We start from the raw sequence: 6,357 nt of genomic DNA, 5'->3' as shown, positions 1-6,357 counted from the left end.
ACGTGGCCTTGCCAAGGGCTGACCTCAGGACATCGAGCAATGACCAAAATCCCGGCAGCTCCGAGGGGTCCAGAGCCAAGACCCGGCACAATCCCAGTGTTCCCAGCAAGGCCGAGCTCTGCAGCCCCACAGAACCAATCCATCCCTTGGCACTGCCTCCTTTCCCAGGCACCTGCCACTTCCCCTCGTCCAGGCAGGATGCAGGATCCTGGTCTCACACTCATCTCTGTGTTTAGCCAGATGAAAGGAAAACACGCTGACTTGGGATGCGATTTCCCATCCCGAGCGTTTGTGGGTTGGGGTTTCCCTCCGGGGCACTGGCACTGCCTGCTCAGCAAAGCCCTGCCGGCAGCAGCGCCTGCGGAGGGACAAACCCCCGTTCCCAGGGCCGGTGATGGAGCAGGATCCGGGCAGAAGCAACCGTCGGGAACGGCAATTCCAGGCGCCGCAGCCTTTGGCAGTTGTCATGTCCTTGGCAAGCTCCGAGTGCCACCCACACCGAGCAAAGCAATTAAAGCTCTAAATTGATTTGGGCTGATTAAACTCCCTGGAGCAGCTCCCTGCCGAGCCGGGATGAGCGGATGGAGCCGGGATGCGCGGATGGAGCCGGGATGCGCGGGTGGGGCCGGGATGCGCGGGTGGGGCAGGGATGCGCGGGTGGGGCAGGGATGCGCGGAGGGGGTCGGGATGCGCGGGTGGGGCCGGGATGCGCGGGTGGGGCCGGGATGCGCGGAGGGGGCCGGGATGCGCGGGTGGGGCAGGGATGCGCGGGTGGGGCAGGGATGCGCGGGTGGGGCCGGGATGCGCGGGTGGGGCAGGGATGCGCGGCCGGAGCCCCCCAGTTCCGACCTCTCCGGTCCTCGCCCTTCTTCCCTCCCACACAGGCCCTGGGAACCCGCCTGACTCATCCCGAAACAGATGTGGCAGTCAATGGGGAAGAAATTGGAGGAAGTTTGGAAGTTTTCCCTCTCCGGGGGAGCTTTCTCAGGCATCCAGCAGCACTTTCCCTCGCCCCGGGCAAAGCCGTGGGGATAAAAGGGAATGACTGGAAAAGGAGCTGAGCTCAGCTACGAGGACAATACAGGAGGCTCCCACTGCATATCCCAGCTCCAAATCCCGGGTTTTAGAGCTGGGTTTATGCCCAGGGATAACTGTGCCCTGCCTTTCCCCCAGGGAGCTCATCCCTGGCTCCACACCCGCTGCGGTCCGGAGCTCCGGTCCCGTCACCGCCTCCCGATCCGAGCGCAAACTCCCTGCGCAAATAAAGAAGCCACAGACAGGATGTTCGGGAGACGGCTCCCGTTCCCTTTTTTCGCTGATTTGATACAACCACGGAAAAAAAACCCAAAAACCCAGTCCCAACCTTGTGCAACTCGAGTTTATAAATAGCCCCAGAAACACAGCAGGGCTGGGACGGAGTGGCCAAACCCCGCTGTGCTCCTAAGGCTGGCACCTTATCCCTCTGCATCCCACTCCTGGGATGGGCAGGTCAGGGATCTCCACGTGGTTCAGCACCCTCACAGAGCCTCTCTTTACCTCCAATCTTGCATCATTCCCCCCATTTTCCCATGTGCTTCCCTCAGAGCTGTGCCAGGAGCTGGATCTGAGCGATGCACACCCACGGGCCGGGGAGAATTCCGAGTTCTCAGCTCCCAAACCCCACCCTTGGCAGAGGAGGATTGATGGGAACATTCCCAGGGCACAGCTGGGCCCTGTTCCATGGATTCCCCCACCTGTGGTATCACCCACCTGCTCCCATCCCCATCCTGCTCCCCAGGAGTGATGGAAGTGCCACATCAGGAGATTCATCCATGATTCCCAATTCCTGCTGGAGCTGTCAAAGGCCACTGACAGCTCCTGGAGCAGGGATGAGGAATTGCCAGGCATGGACACTTTGTTGTTGCCTTGGAGCCCCTCAGCAGGTGACAGACAGGATGTCACCTTCCCAGGGATTTATGAGCACAGGTGGCATCAAATCCTGGAGTAGTTGGGTTAGGAAAAACCTTAAACCCATCCCATTCCATTACCTGCCCTGGACAGGGACACCTTCCATAGACCAGGTTGCTCTAAGCCCCATCCAGCCTGGCCTTGGAATAAGAAATTGCATTTTAAAAATAAGAAATTCCATTAAAGTTCCTGCAGGGCTCCAGGTTTCAATTCCTTGTGCTGGGAACTGCTGGAGCTGAATTCAGGCTCATCTTTCACCCTGAATTTCTTCAGCATCACCCTAAAATCCTCTGGATGTGCTTTCCTTGCTGCTGGTGTGCTGAGTGAAGACACCAAACATGGATAGAGGGGAGTATTCCTGAAATCTTCCAGCAAAAAAAAATCAGTGGGATCTGGCTGATAAAACCCCTCAGGAAACTCCCAATCCTTTAAGGCACCAAGTGGATTTGTCTAATAACAACAACTTAAAACCAGATTCCTTCAAATTCCCAAACATCCATAAGGAAACCTGCTTTATTTATGATTTTTTACATTAATAAACCCAGTTTTCCTGTCAATCAACATCTGGGGACTCACCATTCCATGGAGCAGAGCTTTGCAGGGACAAGTATTTTTGAAGTTGACTTTGCCAATGGCCCCATCCTGCTCCCCATCACTGGGATGGGCAGAGGGACTGCCCAGCTCTGGGCAGGGAAGCAGCTCCTTGTGGGAAGGTTCAGCATTCCTGCCAGCTCTGAGCAGTCCATGCCTTTTTCGGGGATTTTTTGGCTTGGGGTGGCCTTGGTGCAGGTTCCCTGGGCTCCAATTGCCCTGGAATTTGTAAAAATAACAGCAAAATATGTTTTATTCTTGAGCCTTTGCCAGGCTGGGATTATTTCTGAAATGAGGGAGCACTCAGTGGTGCCAGGGAGATGTGGGGGTACCTGTGCCCTCATTGGGGATCCCCACAGCATCTCCCTTGGATGGATCTGGATCACTGATCCCACTATCCAGAGCTCAGCCCCGTGCTGGATACAACCCTGTCCCACACAGGAGCCCAGTCCCAAACCCCAGCTGTTTTCTCAGAATTATTTAAATAGATCCAGAAATGTAGGGATCTGTCCAGAGGATGCTGTTGATGGAAGCCAGGTCCACTAACTCCAATGAATTCCTGATTTTTATTCCCTAAACAGTGCAGAGGGAATCCCTGTTATCCATGGCCTGGAGTGGGTGCAGAAAGTCCCCAGCACTGTTCCTGGCTGATGGAGAATGGAGTTCATATCCAGCTGCTCCCAGAAGGATTCAGACCTTGGGAATACCTTATAAATCAATGGGGATAAATTGAAAATTTTGGGCACATCATTCACCCACTCTCCCTTAAGAATTTTGGGGAAAAAACAGGTTAGGAAAAGGGAATTGGGGGTACCATGGCTGGATGTGGCTTCCCTGGCACATCTGGCTGGGGAGAGGATGTCCAAGGAATTATTTCTGTGTGGAGATCATTGGAATGTCAGGGGACCTCTCATTTATCCCCAGCCTTCAAGTGCAGGAATTAATTCTGGCCACGGAATTCTGGGCACTTCCAACACCAGCAGAAGCTGCTTTCAAAGAGCCATAATCCCCAAGGGAATTAAAACTAAAAAATGATTAAAACTAAAGCATTTCCCTGGATATCCCACCTGGAATGTGGGGTATCCCTCACCCTCACCCTGGCATCTTCCCAACCCAGCAAATCCCCGGCTCTGCTGGTGAGGAGCTCCTGCAAAACAATTCCCCTGTGGAAAACAGGGAGCTAATGGGATTTAGGGGAAGAGGAATGAGAGGCTGGATTTAAGCAGACCCAATTAGTGGATGGATCAATTAAGAGAGAGGTGATAGGATATTGGAGATCCCAAATCCCTCCTTGCTCTGAGGATCCCACCTGCTCGTCTCCCATCATTGCTCCTGGAAAATTCCACCATGAAGGATTTAAACGAGTCATTTATCAATTAAATGTGTGCTCTGGCAAATTAAAATCTGTCCTCTTGTTTAATTAATAGGGCAGATTTATATTCGACAAATTAGGGAGCCTCTTGATGAGCTAATTTGTTAATTAATGGAAGCCTGGAGGCTCTTCCTTCATTAGACGTTGGCACGTCCAAAGTGCAGCTCCTCCTTCAGGAGCCCTGGGCTCAGACTGGGAACAGCCCTGGCAGTGGATTTGCCATGGGAGAGCTCTTGGCATGGCTCCTGCCATTCCTGGGATTTATGGCAGCAGTGCTTTCCCCTTCCCTTCCTCTTCCTTTGGGAAAATTTCCATCCCTTGCTAAGGAAAAGCGCAAAAAGATCCTGCGGCCAAACAGAGCCCAGAGCTGCTCCGGGATGGAAAGAGGGAAAGAAATTGATAAAAAAATGGGAAAAAGCTTCTGGCCCTGTCCAGGGATCTGTGTTGGGTGGGAATCAGCCCTGTGGGTGGAGGATCCAGAGCTCACCCCAGCAGATCCAAGGATTCCTGGGTGTCCCCAACACCCAGATCACTCCCACAGGGAAAATTAGTCCCCCAGGTACATCCAGGCTCATGGATCAGCCCCTACCCCATCCCAGACAGCCACAGCCACCCCCTCCCAGTGCTTCCAGTTCAAACCAGTGCCAGGATGGTGCTGAGGCTGGGTGGGCTCCATGAGCTGCTCCAAAGAGTGCCAGGGAAAGAGGAATCACAGCAATCCCAGGACAGGGATCCCAAAAGGAGTGCTGGACCAGTAACACCAGCAAGAGCTGGACCAGTAACACCAGTAAGAGCAGCATGGTGGGGCACACCCACACTGACCTGGAATATGATCCTGCTGCAAATCCATGTTAAAAACCAGGAATGTGGATTCCTGAGCTGGCACCAAGGAGCGTTCCCCTCCAATCCAGCCTCTCCCAGATCCCATGGAGCAGCTCCCTCATTTATTTTCATCCACCAGTGCCTGCTGCATTCACCAGTTATCAAATAAATAAGGGAAACCAGGAGAGGCACCCAGAGAGTCCCTTATCTCAGTTTTCCATGGACTGGCAGTTCCTAGGATGTGTTTACTCTCAGCCTTTAAAAAGCAACACCAGGTTCACTTTCTGCCACTGGAGTTTGCCAAGTTTCCAGCTTTCCCTGGATCTTATCCCACCCAGGCAGGTCCTGGAGAGAGGGCACAGCTTGCTCAGACCCCAAAGGTGCAGTAAAAAAATCACAGTGAAAGGCAAATTCCTGATGGATTTTCCACAAACACTTGCCTAAAAAAAACAATGCTGCTGTCAAAGCTGCCTTTATTTGGGTGCCTTTTCCAGAAGTTGTGCTCTGGCTCTGGATCCTGATCCATTCTCCAGGAATGCCAGGCACAGGGAACTCAGCTGATGCTGGGACATCTCCCTGATTCCTGCTGGAATGTGACCCTCAGACACTTTTCCCAAGTTCCACTCCTGCCCTGTGCACCCACAACCTCCCTGCTGCCACGAGGGATCCATTCCCACCCTCTGCCTCTGATTCCAAACACTTTTGGTGCTCCAATCCTCCAGAAAAATCTTGATTTCAACACCCCCAAGAGTCTCTCTGCCCTTCCCACAAGAAAAGGCAATTCCAGGGCTGTGTCTTTATCCCATTTCAGCAGCAGGTTGTGCTGGAAGAGAGAGAAGCAGATTCTTTTCCCTTGTCATTTTCCCAGTGCATTTCTCCTTCCACAGCCTAACACACCAAAAAAGAGGGGGAAAAAACTCCCTTGAAATAATATTTACTAGCTAATTAGGCAGAGAATTGATTTGAACATCACTGGGATACCAGAAAAATGCCAGCTGAGCTGGGAAGGCTTGGGCTGGTTTTCCATGGAAATTAAAATTGCCACAGGCTGCTGGAGGCAGGAGCTGGAGCCATTCCCTGGGAGGTCTGAGCCCCTTCCCACCCCCAGCAGCCTCCTGGAATCCCTTGGTTTATCTCCAGTTTGTGAAATGACTGTGAGAGGTGAGGGAAAGGGAATTTTCCTTCCCAACAGGAGAACATTTGGATTCTTGTGTGCCATGGGAATAGGGAGAAATCCAAAATATGCCGGAAAAAACCACCAGTTCCTTTTGATTCATCTTCAGCAGCACTGCCTTGCCCAAATCCCAGCCAAAATTCCAGTTCCTGTATCCCAACAGGTTTCACACCAAGGGAGAACAACATGGAATTGCTTCTCCTTCCCTTCCCAGCTTTGCTCCTTCCTGTCTTGCCAGACCTCAGCCCTGCTCTCCCAGGGCTCCCAGTGCAGGGCTGGAGGCACCTCTGGAGGCCCTGCAGGTCTCTCCTGATTTATCTGGGCCATTATCCCAATTTATCTGGGCCATTTTCCCAGTTTTCCACCAGCCAGCAGCTGGTGTTTGGAGCACTGCTCCCCTGTCTCTCAGGAATTATGGATCTACCCAGCAAAGGCACAGGGAAATCACTGT

This window comes from Haemorhous mexicanus, chromosome 19 (genome assembly GCF_027477595.1).
Source record: "Haemorhous mexicanus isolate bHaeMex1 chromosome 19, bHaeMex1.pri, whole genome shotgun sequence".
NCBI lineage: Eukaryota > Metazoa > Chordata > Aves > Passeriformes > Fringillidae > Haemorhous > Haemorhous mexicanus.
The sequence above is the reverse complement of the archived record's forward strand: the minus strand, read 5'-3'. Positions refer to the sequence as shown.